Genomic DNA, 20,040 nt, shown 5'->3' with positions numbered 1-20,040 from the left:
ACCTCCGCATGAATTCCCCCCTGGATGTCACTCTTAATTCAAAGTTTTTATCACTACCAAAGTGGCTGATTTCTTCTAGCCGTACTGCTGGGGTTTGGGACAGTAATCATTTTTTTTTTAAAGTAATAGAATCATGAGCCTAGAAAACAGTACCATGCCATTATTCTACCCAATAGATTAATAACTATAGAAGCAGAAATAAGGACAGCTGTAACTACCAGGCATCCTTTTGATCTGTTCTTCATGGTAGACCCTCCCTACCCCCCATCCTCCACCCTCCACCCCCCACCAAAAAAAAAAAAAAAACCCAGCCAAAACAAAACTCCTAACGTGCTTGCTGTCACTTTTTGCAATGGTTTTTGTCACAGAGACACAGAAACCGCAGAGTAACAAGAGTTGATCATTCCTGTAATAATTGTTCTGTGTCATTTACGAATGCAGACCATTGAAACTGTCAAATTAATTTAATGAAGAGTCACCAGTTTCAGACTCCAACCTTTCTCCCTTTTGGGAAGCAGGACTGTAACCTAAGAAGAACATGGTTTCAAAAAACCGCCCATGTCATTTGCTACACAACAACCAAACAAACATCACTGTGAAGGCTGGTGTTGGGAACTGCTAATAAGCACATCAGTTGCCTTCAGAGTATTGAATCTTTTCTAATTAAAAATAAATGCATGAAGTTATAATTATAATTAAATTATAGGTAATTATTATATTAAATATAGCTATTAATTTAATTTGGTATTTGATTTTCTTTCAGTCCTCTAGTGTTCTATTTTAACAGTTTCACTGCTAACTCAGTCTGGGTACTACAGGCAGAGGCAGAGCAAATTGTGGCATCTGCCCCTCACAAGGTCTCCTGTCCCAGCATAGTTCACATTTGAGCCAGCATAATCTAACACTCCACTGGGACTTTGAATCTGAAGACCAAGAAATTAGCAAAGCTGGAAGATGCCTATGAATTAAATTATAACTAAAATTAAATACATACACCTTTAATCGCAGCACCTGGTAGGCAGAGGCTGGAAGATGGCTGTAATGTTAGGACTAGTCTGGGTTGATATCATCCAAACAAAAAAGTAAGGACTTGTTAATATGAACCTGTGTCTGAGAGTGTTCCCATGTAGGCACTTGCATGTGGAGGCCAAATGACTACTTCAGCATCAGTCCTAAGGAGCCGTCAGCTTAAATGCTCCTTCCTTCCTTCCTTCCTCCCTTCCTTCCTTCCTCCCTCCCTCCTTCCCTTCCCTTTCTTTCTTCCTTCCTTCCTCCCTTCCTCCTTCCCTCTCTCCCATCCTTCCTTCCCTCCTTCCTTTCTCCCTCCCTCCATCCCTCCCATCTTTTCCTCCCTTCTTCCTCTTCCCTTTCTCCCTCCATCCCTCCCTTCTTCCCTCCCTTTTGTCCTTTCTTTCCTTCCTTCCTCTCTTGCTCCAAGTAGTTATTTTAGAATTAACTACCTGCATCTAAATAATGAGATCTTATAGATGAGATCTTACTTATATTTCATGCATACCTTATATACATAAACCAAAGGTCATTTTATGCAATATTTTAAGGTAATTTTGTATACAAAATAAGATTTCAGGGTATATATGAAATTTTCTACCTAGATTTTTGGGTTTAATATTTTTAGATTAGGGATATTTAATCTGTGCTATATTCAGTGCTCACATTGAACAGTGAACACATTTAACAATTTTCAAGTTAGTGAATAAATTATATTCAAGTCCTTTGTGGTGCTTGGAAAGTGTTGCTACATTTTCATGGAGGGAATTGGTCTTCAGAAACTCCATAAAACTCGTAGTGCTTAGAAGTCACTGGCAGCACATACTCGAGTAGAATAGAAATGTTCTCATACTGGGGAGCTACAAAGCCAGATGCTCATGAGGAGCGAGGAAGGAAGTGTCACACAATGTGAACAGTTCCTCATCATGTCTTCCTACAACTCAGGTTGTGATTCAAACTACTTAAATAAGTGCAGTTAGAGATAGACACAAGAGTAGAGCATGGATCTTATTTACGTTAGCATCAGATTTTTGCATCTCCAGTCTTTTTCCTTTCATGTTTCCACAAATTTTCAACTGAAGTTGTGAAGCAAAGAAGGGGCATTAATCTTGGCTGCCAACTTGACCCACTTGGCAAGAGGAAGCATCTGAAAAATGCCTCTACCAGACTGGCCTGTGGGCTTGTCTATGAGTTACTTTTTAAATTACCAATTATTGTAGGAGGACCTAGTCAACTATGGGTATTACCATGCTTCAGGAGGTAAAAAAGGTAGCTATGCAAAACCAGGCAGAAGCAAGACAGTACATGATATTCTTCCATGGTTTCTGTCTCAGTTCCTGCCCCCAAGTTCCTGCCACGGCTTTCCTTAATGATAAACTCTAACATGTAAGCCAAATAAACTCTATCCTCCCCAAGGTGATTTTGCTTAGTGATTTATTATGGCAACAGAAAGCAAAGTAGAATGGGACTTAAGGCCTAACTTACTCTGAGCTATGGTTTAGTCATGGCATGGCCATAAAAGCTCTTTACAATTTTCTATGTTGGGCTTTGGACATTAATTTATTGCTGTAGCTCCAATGCCTGGATAGTAAGCAGCATGTATTAAGCACTGCATAAATACTTGCCAAATGATTGAACACATATCTCTTTTCTATATAAAATGAAGAGCTATAGGCGAGAGGAACAAGGTTATCCACTATATATAAAGGAGGCAGTTAGCATATGATGACTATCAGCCTTGACGTGATAACTAGCTCTTTAAGTCTCTGGTTTCTCCAAGAATAATGCCCTCAGAAGTATTTCCTCAGAAGTGAAACTTATAAGTAGATAATGGCATTATACAGTCATATGGAGACTTTGTGAACATGCTCTGTGTGAGAAAGAGGAGTTGTAATATGTCTGGTCCACAAGTGTAGTTCACAGGTAAGGGAAAGGAAGTGTATTAGGAATATATGCAAAGCAAATGTAGCAGAGATGAGCAGTGCCTTGCAGGAGGATGAATGGGGGAAGGTGCATTGTCGGGCAGCAGGCTATGAAAGGTACCCTGATTCCTGATCAAGATAGATTGAATCCCCAGGGACCCTAAAAGGGATGGCAGGTGCATTCTCAGTTTCCAGGAGATCAAGGCCTCACTAGCTGCAGCCCCCACAGACCCCTGTAGAGAGGTTTGAGACAGACCAGTCGCATAGAGCAATGTTCCAAGGTCGTCCTCCACAGGTGAGGACATGACCACAGACAGATCAGTTGTAAAAACAGGACCATGCCCCTGAATATGTAGGTGAGGCCTTCCCTAACTCTCAGACCAAACCAGTGGGAAGTACCTACCCAAACCAGATACACTCACACTAATAGAAGAAAAAGTGGGGAAGCATCTCGAACACATGGACACTGGAGAAAATTTCCTGAACAAAACACCAATGGCTTATGCTCTAAGATCAAGAATCGACAAATGGGATCTCATAAAACTGCAAAGCTTCTGTAAGGCAAAGGACACTGTGGTTAGGACAAAACGACAACCAACAGATTGGGGAAAGATCTTTACTAATCCTACAACAGATAGAGGGCTTATATCCAAAATATACAAAGAACTCAAGAAGTTAGACCGCAGGGAGTCAAATAACCCTATTAAAAATGGAGGTCAGAGCTAAACAAAGAATTCACAGCTGAGGAATGCCAAATGGCTGAGAAACACCTAAAGAAATGTTCAACATCTTTAGTCATAAGGGAAATGCAAATCAAAACAACCCTGAGATTTCACCTCACACCAGTGAGAATGGCTAAGATCAAAAACTCAGGTGACAGCAAATGCTGGTGAGGATGTGGAGAAAGAGGAACACTCCTCCATTGTTGGTGGGATTGCAGACTGGTAAAACCATTCTGGAAATCAGTCTGGAGGTTCCTCAGAAAATTGGACATTGAACTACCTGAGGACCCAGGTATACCTCTCGGGCATATACCCAAAAGATGCCCCAACATATAAAAAAGACACGTGCTCCACTATGTTCATCGCAGCCTTATTTATAATAGCCAGAAGCTGGAAAGAACCCAGATGCCCTTCAACAGAGGAATGGATACAGAAAATGTGGTACATCTACACAATAGAATATTACTCAGCTATCAAAAACAATGACTTTATGAAATTCATAGGCAAATGGAGGGAACTGGAAAATATCATCCTGAGTGAGGTAACCCAATCACAGAAAAACACACATTGTATGCACTCATTGATAAGTGGCTATTAGCCCAGATGCTTGAATTGCCCTAGATGCACAGAACACATGAAACTCAAGAGGGATGACCAAAATGTGGATGCTTCACTTCTTCTTTAAAAGGGGAACAAGAATACCCTTGGGAAGGAATAGGGAGGCAAAGATTAGAACAGAGGCAGAAGGAACACCCATTCAGAGCCTGCCCCACATGTGGCCCATACATACACAGCCACTCAATTAGACAAGATGGATGAAGCAAAGAAGTGCAGACTGACAGGAACCAGATGTAGATCTCTCCTGAGAGACACAGCCAGAATACAGCAAATACATAGGCGAATGCCAGCAGCAAACCACTGAACTGAGAACAGGACCCCCATTGAAGGAATCAGAGAAAGGACTGGAAGAACTTGAAGGGGCTCGAGACCCCATATGAACATCAATGCCAACCAACCAGAGCTTCCAGGGACTAAGCCACTACCCAAAGACTATATACATGGACTGACCCAGGGCTCCAACCTCATAGGTAGCAATGAATAGCCTATTAAGGGCACCAATGGAAGGGGAAGCCCTCGGTCCTGCCAAGACTGAACCCCCAGTGAACGTGATTGTTGGGGGGAGGGCGGTAATGGGGAGAGGGTGGGGAGGGGAACACCAATATAGAAGGGGAGGGGGATGTTGACCTGGAAACTGGGAAAAGGAATAACAATCGAAATGTAAATAAGAAATACTCAAGTTAATAAGGATAAAAAAAAAGAATCATGTTCATGGTTAAAAGTGTGCAGGAATTATTCCATTGTCTTAGAACTTCTGTCATAAGAGCTGTAACACTGTCTCTTGGAGAAGAGATCTGTTCTCCCTCTGCACCTCTTGCCAGTTAGTCAGTCTCCTGCTGGCTCTGCTCAGCTCAATCAATGGAAGTGGCAGCAGCAGAAAGGAGAAGGATCAGCAGTGGGGGAAGCGAAAGCTGTTCCCCATCCCTGCCTGAGTTCTCTCCCCCTTGCCCAAACCCATGTAGCTAGCCAGGCCAGAGATCTCTGTGGAGAGCCCCAGGCAACAGAGCCCCACATCCCCACAGTGCATAATGGAAACTGGGCCATCAATGTTTGATTTAGGGACCATAAAGAGGAGTATAACAGGCCAATAACTGTAAGATGGGTAAACAAAGACAGAGCACTGATATCACATGGCTTATAGTTTTAGTTGGGAGACAGACCGGTGTGGAACTCCGAGGTAGGCCTTGGTAAAAATAAGTGTGACAATCTGGAAAAGTCATGCTCCTGTGTTGTCTTGTGTTTGTAATTGGACAGTTTCTAAATCTGCTCCAGGTCTCACTTTGGAGCTCACAGGGAATGGTGAAGCTTGGTCCAAGTTAGACTAAAAACTGACAGCTGCATTTGGCTAGGCTCAGACAGTGGCATGTCCCTTGGTTGATAGAGGGTAAATGCCACTGAAAGCAGGAAGAATTAGGTCTGTGGGTTAGGGGAGAGCTCTGGTTTGGGATTACTATGATGTGGATTTTTATTTCCCTCTGGATGCCATGGTGTTGGAAAACATACTTAACTTTTCTGGGCCAAGCAAGTGCAAATCGTCACAGGGCCTCAGTTTCTTTATTTGTGAAATAAAAGGATGGGATGATATCTATTCTGAAGACATGTGTCAAAATGTATGACTTAATCAGCTGTGCACAGTTCTCATCTGCTTTTAGGTATGGAAAATCTGGGAAGTGTCAGATAAACATGAGATGTTCCTTGGCTTTTAATTGAGAACAAACATCAAAGCGTATGATGGGCCTCTGACTAGGGGGAAACACCAACAAGGCAAAGGAAGCCTCATTCTGTGAGAGTCAGAACTTAGTGTCACCTATCTGCAAGAGCCTGGCATGAGAGTGTCCTTCTGTCGTTAGACTCTGTGATGTGTTTTCTCTTATAGCTGTCAAGATGGCATTGCTATTTATGTCCAGAAAGATTGAAACTTTACCTACAGGATTTTATTCTCTTCTCACAGAAGAAATGCTAGTATAACTTTCTGGAGCATTTAATGACTTTGGGATGTTCGATATGTGGCTTGGCCTGAAATGGGAAGTCTAGGATAATCAGGAATATGAGATGACTACATGGTTTTGTTTTTGTTTGTTTGTTGTTTTTGTGGTTTTTGCTTTTGTTTTCTGGAAGAAGATTCTTCAGGCCTCCTAGCAATACAATGATTAAAAAATTCATAAGGAAGAAATAATGGCTGATAATAGTTTACCCAAACTAGAGAGTTAGGATGTATGAGGAGAGGCCAGGGACTCAGGTGTTCAGCTTGTGTCTAGAGAGATGTTATGGTTATGGTTACTAGTGACTGTGGTGGTCAAACAGATACTTTTACCTAAACAAAAGAATGAATTTTCCTAACAGGCTTCTACTTGGAATGCAGGTGACTGACTATAGAAAGTAGTAGTATGATCTCTGAGTGATTTTTGGAGGTCTGAAGGAAATCTTGCTTTACAGCAAGAAAATATTCAGTTCAGTTCTCTGTGAATCAAGGACATTGGGGTGAACACAGAAATGTATGAGGAGGAGGAGGAGCTAGCCATTGTTTTGAGCTCTAAAACCTATGTAGAGCCTTTGCTCCATGTAAACTTTTCTCTGATTTCTTGGTAAAGGGAATACTCAGACACCCGGAAGGTCTTTGGGAATCCTGTGTAGACAAACAGACTCATATTGGTGATGATCATTTTAGTGATCAAGGGATTCAGGATTCCACAACGTAGGTATGGGGCCTATAATGGTGGATTTTTCAATGGGAATGTTCACTTCTCTCAGATGATTTTTTTAGAACTCAGAGTTTTACCTAGAGGATCCTTCCAGAATGGAACATATGCCTCCCTTTAGTTTCCTATTTCCTAGCAACAATTCTTTCTATATGTTTGTGATTACAGCTTTCATACTTCTTGGGTTATATCACACTTATTATATAGGATGGGAATGTATATAGTGGGAAAAAAAGCCACACTGACCCGGTGGCCTGCTGGCTGAATTTACTGAGATTCAGGGGAGAACTCAAACTGTGGGTTTCCATATTTGCTCCAGACAAATCTTAGCTAATTCAAGTAGGACCATTTTAAAAACTGAAGCAGTCATGTTGCTGCTCTTCTGCTCAGTCTCACAGACTACGCAGAGGACAGAACTTCCTCAATTTGATCAGTTTTTTGTGTGATGAAAAAACTGTGATGTGGTCCCAATGAGAGGGACACAGGGTGCAGAGCAGCCTGGGAACAGGCGTTGGAGGGTAAAGGGTGCTGGCTGGGTAGCTGTCACAACGGACTCCTGTTTTTGAACTATAGGTGCATTTCTAAGAGGAGCGTAAGATCAGTCCACATCTTCTAGGACAGAGGATTGAAAAGCAATAATCGACAATAATCTTGATGCCACTGAGTACAAGCTCCAGTGTATTCCCAACTCTTGCTTCTCTCCCCACCCCTCACCTGAGGTACAGCTGAGGGAATCGAATCCACGGTGGTATCAGGTGATCCCATGTCTGCGCTGTTTTGTCCATAGCCAGTTTGAGGAAACTGCATCGGTAATGATCCCTTACATGTTTCTCTAACATTTGTCATTCATGCTTCTAATATCTCATTCCTCTAAGATTTCCAAGAGTTAGGAGGGAGATTTGCTAGGTGAGTCCCTCAGGTTCCCTGTGAACATGGGATCTTCTGGGGTCTTGTCTCTTTCCCACATCAGCATCCTGGTCAAGGCAGCTCCTTTCCTTTCTTACTGTCTCATGTCTGTAGGCTTTGGAGATGGGAGTGAAGATCTCTTTCAAGGCCAAAGTGAATAGCATTAAGTGAGAATCGGCTGGGAAGCAGTGTCATTTCAAGGCCAAGGGGATTGCAAAGTTGGGTGTTTTTAGTGTCTGTACTGCTCCAGGGAGCTGGTGAGAGAAAGAAAAATATCAATCAATGCCTGCCCGGGGCTCCATAATTTGCCTTTTACTTTCTGTATTTTCCTATCTGAGTCTGAAAAGCAGAGGACCAAAACAATCGGCAACAGATGTCCTAGTGAATCTGCTCCATCCATGAATTCAGTCAGCATGCAAATTGTGTCCCAGGGTGGTTCCAGAAGGCTGCTGGCCCACTTGGCAGCAGAGATAGATGGATGATTAGAATGTCTGGACCCAATCATATGTTTAATTACAACCCCCTTTTAAAAGATCTCAGCGACAATGACTGGTAGCTATTATAACACAGCACTGCAAACTTGTACGAGGCATAGTGGCACTTTGGAGGGCTGATAGGTGGTCTGTGTTTGATCAGAATGATCAAAGCTTCTTGTCATAGAGAGCCCCTTTTTCCTTCTCCCTTGTCTGATCTACTTAGATGGGCAAAAATATGATTTATAGGAGACACTTTATGTGGTTCTCATTCCCCCGAGGGCAGGGGCATAATTTTTGTACTACCATTTTCCCCTGGAAGCAGGAGCACCTGACAGTGCTTACAAAGATGCAGGGACTGTCTTGGCTCCACAGCTGCAGTGAGGTACCAGTCTGCTGCTGCCTTCATTCAGTCTCATAAGTTCAAACACTTTCCACTTTTATTATAGGCATAATCACGAAAAGATGAAACTCAGTGCGAGCATGGCGACTCTTTCTCCACTTTGTTCTTTCATCTCGTTCATGCTTTTGAGATCCAAATGAACCAAGCCTGAGCATCTCGTGTGGAGTGGAGTGTTGGATTTAGCCAGTCAGATGATGGAGGGGCAATGTCACTGAGGGAAGCTGTGAATCTGGGATCCACTAAAATGGCCATTGTGCCCTTTCTAAGAAAGAATTTATGAATTGGACTAAGTTTTCTTTTTCCTTTATTTGAATCTCTCTGCATTTTTCTCTTCTGATACTACAGACTGAACCACACTCTTCCCCTATCCTTGGCTGAAACTAAAAAGCTGAGAAACGAATACAAAATTTATGTGGTCAGCCTGTTTCATAATGGACTTTAAAAATAAACAATTTGCAGTATATGTGAAATGCAAAGTTAGTAATTGGCTAATCATAGATTCACCAAATATACCAGATAGGAGTCACACGCACGCATGCACTCACGCGCACGAATGACTTCTCGTAAGAACTTCACAGGAGGCATGGCTTGTGGGTGTACTGTTTGGAGGGAGGGATGTTACACTGCCCTGCACTCTTTTTGCATATATTATCTAAAGGAAATAAAAACACTCTTAACTAGCAAGGAGACACGGAAGCACTTGTGTGGGATCTTCAGGCCAAGTTCCCTTTCTTCAGTGAGTCAGTCACATCTGAGAAAGAAACAAAGACAAAGGGATGAATAGAAAGCACTAGGAGACAAATGGGTGAAGCATCACCACAGGAAGGTGGGTAGAGAGAAAACCCGTGATCAACCGTGTCTAGCTGATAGGCTCTCAGGAAGGATTGGAGATGGTATATGAGGTGAGATGGAGGTCTTCTGGGGAAAAGGACACCCTTTCTGACTTAGGAGCTTGAGTCTGAGCTCTTATTCAGTCAGGTCAGTATCAGCCGAGACAGACTGCAGTCACAAACACTGCCCATGTGTGAATGTGTGATCTCAGGTTTACCATGATAAGATCTTCTCAGGTCTTTAGATCAGGTACTGACAACTACCTTCCTGGCTCTTCTGTGGACCAGGCTGTGAACTGAATACTTGTATTCCTCCCTGATTCCCCTTTGAGGCAAGTACCATTTTTCCAAATTTGAAAAAGATCAAAGTGAGGCTTACCTGGTCTAATGGTTCACATTGTCTCTATAGGGTCTAGAACCACCTTTGAGATAAGTTCTGGGATGTCTGAGAGGACTTCTTAGCTGTGGTTAATTGAAGTGGGTGCTTTCATTCTGCAGCTGGAGTCAAGCCTGAGTAATGGTGAGAGAACAAGCAAGCTTTGATCATCATGTACCTCTTTCTGCTTCCTGGCTGCAGACTTTGTGTGACCAGTTGCCACCATGCTATCTCCAGCCTGATGGGTTGCAACTTCAAACTATTAGAACAAATAAGCCATTCCCACATTGAACTGTTCTGTGTCACAGCAACATGAACAGTAACCCACATGCTTGATTAGGTGTCCGGTAGCTATTATTCAGAACCACTGCTTAGATGCATGCTGCTAATGACAAATAAACCCAAGGAAATGCTTGGATACTCAATGAGAAAAAAAGATGGTGCATAACCAGAGTTACTAAAATCCTAAAACTGGAACCAGTGCAAACTTGGTTTATTCTAACTGCGTTTACCTTTGAGCACACTCTCCTCTTGTGTGCAAGGATGCAGAGCAGGATGGGAAGGGTGCTCCCTGCCCTAGACTGGGTGCTAGAACAAGAAGGTGAATGGTGGGAGTCTTAGCTTTTCCCATAGAACTTCTGCTGGTATTTTTAAAAAGGGGAGAAAGTGAAAGTGTGGTGATCTGTGGGGGATGTGGAGGTCAACCGTGTGAAGAGAAAAGCATGATGGAGGGTGAGGTACCACAGGTTCCTGAGACTCTTCAAAGAGTCCTGATTTGCTCTACAACACATTAGATCTTAGATCTAAGATGGCTCCTGGAAAATAGGTGAGGCAGCAAAAAGGAGCTGAGGCTGAGATGGTGGCTGCTTCTTTAGCTTCACAGAGGTCCTGGCAGGTGCTGATGCCCCTCCTCTTCTTAGTTACCTCATCAGGCAGGGCTCTCACTGGGGCAGGATGAAGGTGTGGCTAGAAATTATTGGCTGAGTATTTACGGGCTTGTGATTGGCTCACATACAATGTATAAGTTCCTTATGCACTGTGCAATAAATTCAGATCTTCATCCTGATGTTCATCTGCAAAGTCTGATTCCTGGCATTCATCACATGTCTCTGTCATCTCTCTCTCTCTCCCCATCCTTGATCCTCTTCCCACAGTGAACAGGTTTTGTTTTGTTTTGTTTTTTAAGACATGGTCTTGCTATGATGTGCCTGCCTCTGTGTCCTGAGTTCTGAGACTGCGTGCAAGTATTATTATACTCAGTCTAGAGAGAGATGATTTTTAGTGGTACTTGGGGAGTAAGCCTTAGGCAGTCCTGATGCTGTGTGCAAATCAGACACAGACAGTCCAGGCTCTTTCTCTTCTCTGGTACTTGCAGCTTGTCCTTCAGAATGCCTAAAGAAATGCAGTAAGGAGATATGAAAATTTCTAAACTAACGTTTCTTATCAGTACCTCTTATTTCAATGTAGAAGGTTTCCAGAGTTGATTTTTAATACTTCTCATGTTTTCAACAGGAATTACTTTGAAAGTTGACTCTTCTAAGTTGAACGGTAGTAAATTGGACATTATTTAAAACCCTCAGGAATTTCACCATGACTTCGGTGCACACAGGCATAGGTGTGACCAAAGGTGACCTAGATCTCTTGAGAACGATCACCCAATATGCTATCAAAGCATGTGTGGAGATTATTCAGGCTGGTACTGACAGTGTCTAGACTGAACTCAGCATCAGCTTTTATTCTGGCACCCAGTGGCAGGGAAAGTGTTTGCCTCCTCTAGGCACCGTAATGATGGTGAACAGATTTCCTATGACTCTTCTGCTGGAGTTCTCCTACTAAATACACTGAAGTACCCAAGTGACCTTTGACCTTCATGTTGAGAGAAGAAGTAGGGCAAAGTGTGAAGAGTCACTTGGATTTCTTAACCAATTACCCTGAGTGGTGGTTTGAGTAAGCAATGGCCCTCTTGTTCTTAGATACCTGAACATTGCTTCTCCAGTTAGTGGTACCGTTTGGGGAGATTTAAGTAGTGCAGTCTTGATGGAGAAAGGGTTTCACTGTGGGAATTGGCTTGAAGATTAAAAGACCTCTGGAGTTTCCAGCTCTCTCTCTCTCTCTTACATGTTTGCAATTTAAGGTGTGCACTATCAACTTCCTGCTTCAACCACCAGACTTGCCTGCTGCCATGTCACTTTGCCATGAATATGACTGACTTTAATAAGAGGTTGGAACCATAAACCCAGATAAGCCTTTTCTAAGGCTTTTATCACAGCAATAGAAAAGTAACTAGTACACCTTGTATTCGAGAAAGATATTAGTGGCGGTGACAAGGAGAAGGTGAAGGAGAGAAGTAAAAGGAACATGATTGGGAAGAACAAAGATGTATACAGGTTTGGGAGACAACAGAAATAAAGAGAAATCAAGAAATTTAAGGAGAAATAAGTTGATTGGGAAGAAGTAAGTATTATCAATAAAGCATGAACTAGAAATTCTGATGACTTTACCAAGGAGAAATGCAGAGAATTCTTTTACCAAGGATGGCAAAACCATTGGTAGTCAAACACTACCAATGCTAAATGCTGTTGGAACTAAAGAAATTGCTACTCATCATTGGTGGGATTTCTTCAACCTTTTGAGTAACAGGAAAAATAATATTACAGTCTATGTTCATGACATCACTTTGTCCTAGTCAACTGTGATGAACTAACACCAGAATACCTCAGCTTTATCTATAATATGGTTGTTCTTGAGGACTTGTTCTTGAATCTCTTCTGAGAAATGCTCCAGCAGAAGCTAAGCCTTGAAAGTCATCTGCAAGAACATTGACAAAAAGCTAACAGAAGAAAAGAAAAAGTCAAAACAAAACAAAAACCAACCAACCAACAAACAAAACGCCACTACAACAAATTCTGTGGAGTGTTCTTTGGACATCTGAAGCTTGGATTCTATTGTAACTCTACTAATTATGACTTGAAGCTACTCTGCTGCCATGCCTCTGGTCTGGAGATGGGATGACTCTTCTATCAGAGAGTGTTTCTCTAATGAAAGAACCTCAGAAAACCATCTACTCTATTATTAATAAGAACAAAGGCAGGTGGCTAACTCTGTCTTTGTGGAGTCAGAAAGTTATAAAATAGGATATGACTGAGCCTGTTGATGAGCACTGTACACCCAGTTTGAAGAATCTGGTAGAAATGTCTGGTCTCAGTTGTTGAAGAATATGGAAGGCATAGGAGAACAAAGGAGATTTTGAAGACGTCTGTATAAATGGTCATCAGTTGGCTCAGTCGTCCTATGTCAGAGTTCTACTTACAGTGTATTACTCTACAGTAATTAGAGTCCTCCATGTCCTTTATCTTAGAGCTCCTCTTGCTCCACAACTTATAGTGTACAATAACTCTACAGAAATACTGAGTGCCTCTTTCCCACTTGGTTTTCTCTGCTGTTATCTATTGCCTTTGGTTTAGCTTTGTTTTCCTCCCTTCTTCGTATACATAAGGCTAGTAACTTAGGCACTCAAGTCTATCTGTTCCTGATTTGACAAGGTCAAATATTGTATATTGTGGGCTTTGTCATTATTTATTTTGTTTTGAAACAAAAATACATAAAGTAGAGAGATAATTAGGTCATCAGAGCTCCAATTTTATGAATGAACCAATGCCATAGTGGGTTTGTTATAGAGTTTATTGCTTTGTCTCTTTTCCACTCTTCACTCTGATTTTTCCCTTTCACTGAGAATGATGAAGCAGCTGGTGCTCTCCAGGGGCTGGTATCTTGGTGTTAGATTTTCCAGTCCATGGACTGATAAGAAATCATTTTATTCTACTAACTTCTATAGTATCTTCATCTAATGATGAAACTGTGTAACAGCAGAGAAATGAAACTATTGAGGTTTGATTGATTCAATCTTTCCCTGAGGAACTAAAGTATGGAAAAGATACATACTTCCTTGGCTAAAACCAGGAACAAGTTTGGGAGAACCAGTAATGACCTGGGGCCAGGACCTTGGGTGAGATGTGGCTTTGACTCCTGAGAACCCAAGTCTTCCCACCTTAAGGGGGATAAGGTTATTAGTCCCAAGACTTGAGACTTGATCTCTGATGCTCTTGAGATACTCTTTGTGTAATATTGCTTGATTAGTTTCCTACTGACTTTGTATAATTGCACAGTAGCAATCTCATAACTCTTCCCCTCAACCCTAATGGTATATAAGCTGTACTTCTTAATAAATTTAGTTGGCATAAGAAATAGTTTATGGAATATCTCCTGACCACAGCTTTCCTATCTTCCTTATATTCTCATCTTTCAGTCATTCCCCTTCAGGCCATGTCACTTGAAGAATGGCCTGCTGGCATAGAAAACAAGATTGAGGCAGCCTCTATTTATATAGAAAGGGTATATAGAAAAATGGAAGAGACAGCATGAATAAAGTTGCATCTTTAGACTTTGAGAAGATAATCCCCACAAGGGGCCACCAAAATATTTTGTGGTGCCTATAATATTAGGGTCTTTTAATGCCCATGTAACATGCATCCAGTCACTATTTGTGATGGGAGTGTATTTGAAAGAGTCTAGATTTAGAGACATTGTGACATTGGGTTTTCAGCTAATCCTGTAAGATAGAAGATACTGGGATTTCCAGGAGATTGAAGGCAACCTTTTGTGACCCTACAACTTTGTTTCATACCTGTTAAAATCTATAAAGGAGCTAGAGAGATTGCTGCTAGGTGAGAGTGGATCATGGGAGAGTCTTCAAGGAGGATTGGCAAATCTAAGTGGTGGCTGAATGTACCGTGCTCACATAAGTGCATTAAAGAATATCAGCTTTTTTTTTATTATTAGTCTCTAAAGCTTGCACTTTGCCATCTGTTGGTAAAACAATGAGAATTGTGACTCAAAATCAGTGCTTCAAGGATTTCAGAATCCCTTGTACTTTCTGAAAGCCTAGCTCAAAACTCATCCAAGTCACTGTTCTACTGCTATGAAGAAACATCATGACCAAGAAGACTCTTTTAGAAGAAGGCGTGCAAATGGGGCCTTGCTTACCACTTCAGAAGTCTAGTCCATTTATACTACAGTGGAGAGCATGGCGACACGTGTGGTGCTGGAGCTGCATCCTGATCTGCACAGACCAAGACTGAGAGCAATGCTGGGGCTGGCGTGGGCTTTTAAAACCTTAATGCTCAGGCACCCGAACCTCGCTGATCCAGGCCAATAGCTCCCTGCTCCCAAATCCCGTGGGAGAGAGAGCTCTTCACCCAGATGAGTGGGCAATCCTGAGACTGTAGGGCAGGAGAGACCGCCACTTCTGCCCACCTCTGCCCACATCCTTGGCCCAAGAGGAAACTGTAGGCCTCTGAGCACAGGAAGATAGGGGCAGTCAAACTGCAGGAACCCTGCAGTCCAGACTGTGCCCGGATCAGAACGGACCTGGTCAAATAGCTCCCTGCACCCAAATCCTGTGGGAGGGAGAGCTAAGCGTTCAGAGGGGCAGACACACCTGGGGAGGCAGAGGAGACTGCTCTCTGCCCACATTTCTGACTCTAGAGGACAACGCCTAGTGCCATCTGGGCCCCCTGCACACAGGGACCCAGGAGAAGGAGGGGCAGAACCTTCTGGTTGGTGCCCTCACAGAGAGCTAAAACATGAGGAGCAACTACAGGCCCGAGACCAGAGGTAAGACCAACTTTTCTGTTCCAAGTGACCTGCCTGGTGGACTCAGGACACACGCCCACAGGAAGAGCTGAAAGCCAGTGGATAGGATGGACTACACGTCTGAAAGCATAACACTCTGTTCCCATAACTGGCTGAAAGAAAACAGGAAAACAGGCCTATAGTACTCCTGACATACAGGCCTATAGGATGGACAAGCCACTGTCAGAAATAGCAAAACAAGGTAACACCATAGACAACCTGATGGCAAGAGGCAAGTGCAGGAACCCAAGTAACAGAAAGCAAGACTACATGGCATCATCAGAGCCCAATTCTCCCACCAAAGCAAACACTGAATATCCAAACACACCAGAAAAGAAAGATCTAGATTTAAAATCAAATTTGATCATGATGATGGAGGACTTTAAGAAAGACATAAAGAACTCCCTTAGAGAAATGCAGGAAAACACAAGTAAACAAGTAGAAGCCCTTAGAGAGGAAACGCAAAAATCCCTGAAATTACAGAAAAACACAATCAAACAGGTGAATGAATTGAAAATGGAAATAGAAACAATAAAGAACACAAAGGGAGACAACCCTGGATACAGAAAACCAAAGGAAGAGACAAGGAGCCTTAGATACAAGCATCACCAACAGAATACAAGAGATAGAAGAGAGAATCTCAGGAGCAGAAGATTCCATAGAAATCATTGACACAACTGTCAAAGATAATGTAGAATGGAAAAAGCTACTGGCCCAAAACGTACAGGAAATCCAGAACACAACAAGAGGATCAAACCTAAGGATAATAGGTAGAAGAGAGTGAAGACTCATAACTCAAAGGACCAGTAAATATCTTGAACAAAATCATAGAAGAAAACTTCCGTAATCTAAAGAAAGAGATGCCCATAAACATACAAGAAGCCTACAGAACTCCAAATAGATTGGACCAGAAAAGAAACTCCTCCCATCACAGAATAGTGAAAACACCAAATGCACAAAACAAAGAAAGAATATTGAAAGCAGTAAGGGAAAAAGGTCAAGTAACACAAAGGCAGACCTATCAGAATCACACCAGACTTCTCACCAAAGACTGTGAAAGCCAGAAGATATTGGACAGATGTCATGCAGACCCTAAGAGAACACAAATGCCAGCCCAGGTTACTGTATCCAGCAAAACTCTCAATTAACATAGATGGAGAAACCAAGATATTCCATGACAAAACCAAATTTACACAATATCTTTCTACAAATCCAGCCCTACAAAGGATAATAAATGGTAAAGCCCAATACAAGGAGGCAAGATACACCCTAGAAAAAGCAAGAAACTAATCGTTTTGCAACAAAACAAAGAGAAGACAAGAACACAAACATAATCTCACCTCCAAATACGAAGATAACAGGAAGCAACAATCACTATTCCTTAATATCTCTCAACATCAATGGTCTCAATTCCCCAATAAAAAGACACAGATTAACAAACTGGATATGTAATGAGGACCCAGAATTTTTGCTGCCTACAGGAAACACACCTCAGAGACAAAGACAGACACTACGTCAGAGTAAAAGACTAGAAAACAACTTTCCAAGCAAATGGTCTAAAGAAGCAAGCTGGAGTAGCCATTCTAGTATTGAATAAAATCGATTCTTAACCAAAAGTCATCAAAAAAGATAAGGAAGGATACTTCATATTCATCAAAGGAAAAATCCACCAAGATGAACTCTCAATCCTAAATATCTATGCTCCAAATACAAGGTCACCTACATATATAAAAGAAACTTTACTAAAGCTCAAAGCACACATTGCACTTCACACAATAATAGTAGGTGATTTCAAAACCCCACTCTCATCAATGAACCTCATACCAGTCAGAATGGCTAAGATCAAAAACTCAGGCAACAACAGATGCTGGCGAGGATGTGGAGAAAGAGGAACAATCCTCTATTGTTGGTGGGATTGCAGACTGGTACAACCATTCTGGAAATCGGTCTGGAAGTTCCTCAGAAAATTGGACATTGAACTACCTGAGGACCCAGCTACCTCTCTTGGGCATATACCCAAAAGATGCTCCAACATATAACAAAGACGCATACTCCACTATGTTCATAGTAGCCTTATTTATAATAATAGCCAGAAGCTGGGAAGAACCCAGATGCCCTTCAACAGAGGAATGGATACAGAAAATGTGGTACATCTACACAATGGAATATTACTCAGCTATCAAAAACAATGACTTTATGAAATTCATAGGCAAATGGAGGGAACTGGAAAATATCATCCTGAGTGAGGTAACCCAATCACAGAAAAACACACATTGTATGCACTCATTGATAAGTGGCTATTAGCCCAGATGCTTGAATTGCCCTAAATGCACAGAACACATGAAACTCAAGAGGGATGACCAAAATGTGGATGCTTCACTTCTTCTTTAGAAGGGGAACAAGAATACCCTTAGGAGTGGATAGGGAGGCACAGTTTAGAACAGAGGCAGAAGGAACACCCATTCAGAGCCTGCCCCACATGTGGCCCATACATATACAGCCACCAAACTAGATAAGATGGACAGGAACTGGATATAGATCTCTCCGGAGAGACACAGCCAGAATACAGCAAATACAGAGGCGAATGCCAGCAGCAAACTACTGAACTGAGAATGGGACCCCCGTTGAAGGAATCAGAGAAGGGACTGAAAGAGCTTGAAGGGGCTCGAGACCCCATATGAACAAGAATGCCAAGCAACCAGAGCTTCCAGGGACTAAGCCACTACCTAAAGACTATACATGGACTGACCCTGGACTCCAACCTCATAGGTAGCAATGAATAGCCTAGTAAGAGCACCAGTGGAAGGGGAAGCCCTTGGTCCTGCCAAGACTGTACCCCCAGTGAACAGGATTGTTGGGGGGAGGGCAATAAGGGGGGGAGAATGGGGAGGGGAAGCCCATGTAGAAGGGAAGGGGGAGAGGATAGGGGGATGTTGGTCCAGAAACTGGGAAAGGGCATAAAATTTGAAATGTAAATAAGAAATACCCAATTTAATAAAGATGAAAAAAAAATAAACCTTAATGCCCACTCTAGTGACACACTTCCTCCAAAAATGGCACATCTACTCCAACAAGGCCACACCTCCTAATTCTTTTACTTCTTTCAAACAGTTCCACTCCTTGGTGACCAAGCATTCAAATATATGAACCTATGGGGGGGGATTCTCATTCAAACCACCACATTCCACTCCCTGGCCCCCATAGGCTTGCAGCCACATCATAATACAAAAGGCCTACTTGAAGAGTCCTATAGACTTTTAGTCTCAAGACTGCCTAAAAGTCTAAAGCCCAATATTTCTTTTGAGACTTAGGGCAATCACTTACTTACTATAACTGAAAAATAAAAATAAAAAGCAAAGCACATGCTTCCAATATACATTACCATTCCAAAAGGGAAGAAAGGAGCACAGTAGGAAATACGGGAACAGAGCAAGACCAAAAACAAAATACCGGACAAACTCCAGAGTCTGAATCTCTATGTGTGATGTCAAAGTTCTCTTCAGATATTCAACTCTATTTAGCTTTATTGACTGGAACATAATTTTTCTCTCTTGGGCTGGTTCTATTCCCTGTTAGCAGCTCTCCTTGACTGGCAAATCACAGCTCTGGGATCTTTAACATCTTGGCATTTCCAAGGCAACCCAGGCTTCACTTTCATGGCTTTATTCAATGGCTTCTCTAGGCCTTCATACAGGGAGAGCTGACATATACCTGGCCCCAGTGGCTTTTCTTAGCTGTGGAAGGAGATTTTATAATCCTTTTCTATAATCCTGTTCTATAACCCTTTGACTCTAAAGCTAGAGCTGTAGGACTGAAGTTCCCAAGTTCTACTGCCGCTGGGGCTGGAAGCTGGCTCCCTCCTTAGAGTAAATTTAGCTTTCTGTTGTCAATGGTTTCCTTTACTGATTAAGATATTTTTTAAATTCCTTTTCATAATTTGTAAGCTTAACTGCGTGATATTTTCCTCTGAGGTCATCATTCCCTGTATTCAGGCTTGTCTTAAGCTTTTTATCTCCTTGAATTCATGACTTAGCTCTGTTAACTTTCCTGGTGCTCCTTTTCTTCTCAAACTGCACATTTTGTATTTCTCCTTGTCCAGATTGTTCCTTTCATCATAGATCTGCACAAGAGTGATTGTTAAAAGCCACACAATAGATTAAAACAAGGATATCTTGAAATCTCCTCTGCCAATGCCATTAATCAAAAACTCTTTGACTTAGCCAGGCTTGGGGCTGAAAGCAGTCACAATCTTTGCCAAAATACCACAAGAAAGGTCTTTAGTCCCCTTACTAATAATCTTCTCCTCTGAAATTTCTTGAACTGGGCCGTCATTATTTACATGCTTTTAGCACCACTGTCATCAAAATGGTGCATAATATGGCTGGTTAAGCC

The 20,040-nt window shown here is 42.1% G+C and overlaps 1 long non-coding RNA gene across 1 annotated transcript; it reads left to right on the top strand.

The window, feature by feature from the left end:
- The first annotated feature begins 7,140 nt into the window (after positions 1 to 7,140).
- LOC120102806 (uncharacterized) lies at positions 7,141 to 9,033 on the top strand. Its single transcript, XR_010066816.1, has 2 exons — positions 7,141 to 7,778; positions 8,798 to 9,033. It is a non-coding gene; the product is annotated as an uncharacterized LOC120102806 (long non-coding RNA).
- The last annotated feature ends 11,007 nt before the right edge of the window (positions 9,034 to 20,040 follow it).

Source organism: Rattus norvegicus, chromosome 5, assembly GCF_036323735.1.
Source record: "Rattus norvegicus strain BN/NHsdMcwi chromosome 5, GRCr8, whole genome shotgun sequence".
Classification (NCBI taxonomy): domain Eukaryota; kingdom Metazoa; phylum Chordata; class Mammalia; order Rodentia; family Muridae; genus Rattus; species Rattus norvegicus.
Note: the sequence above shows the minus strand (reverse complement) of the source record. Positions and strands in the feature narration are given on the sequence as shown.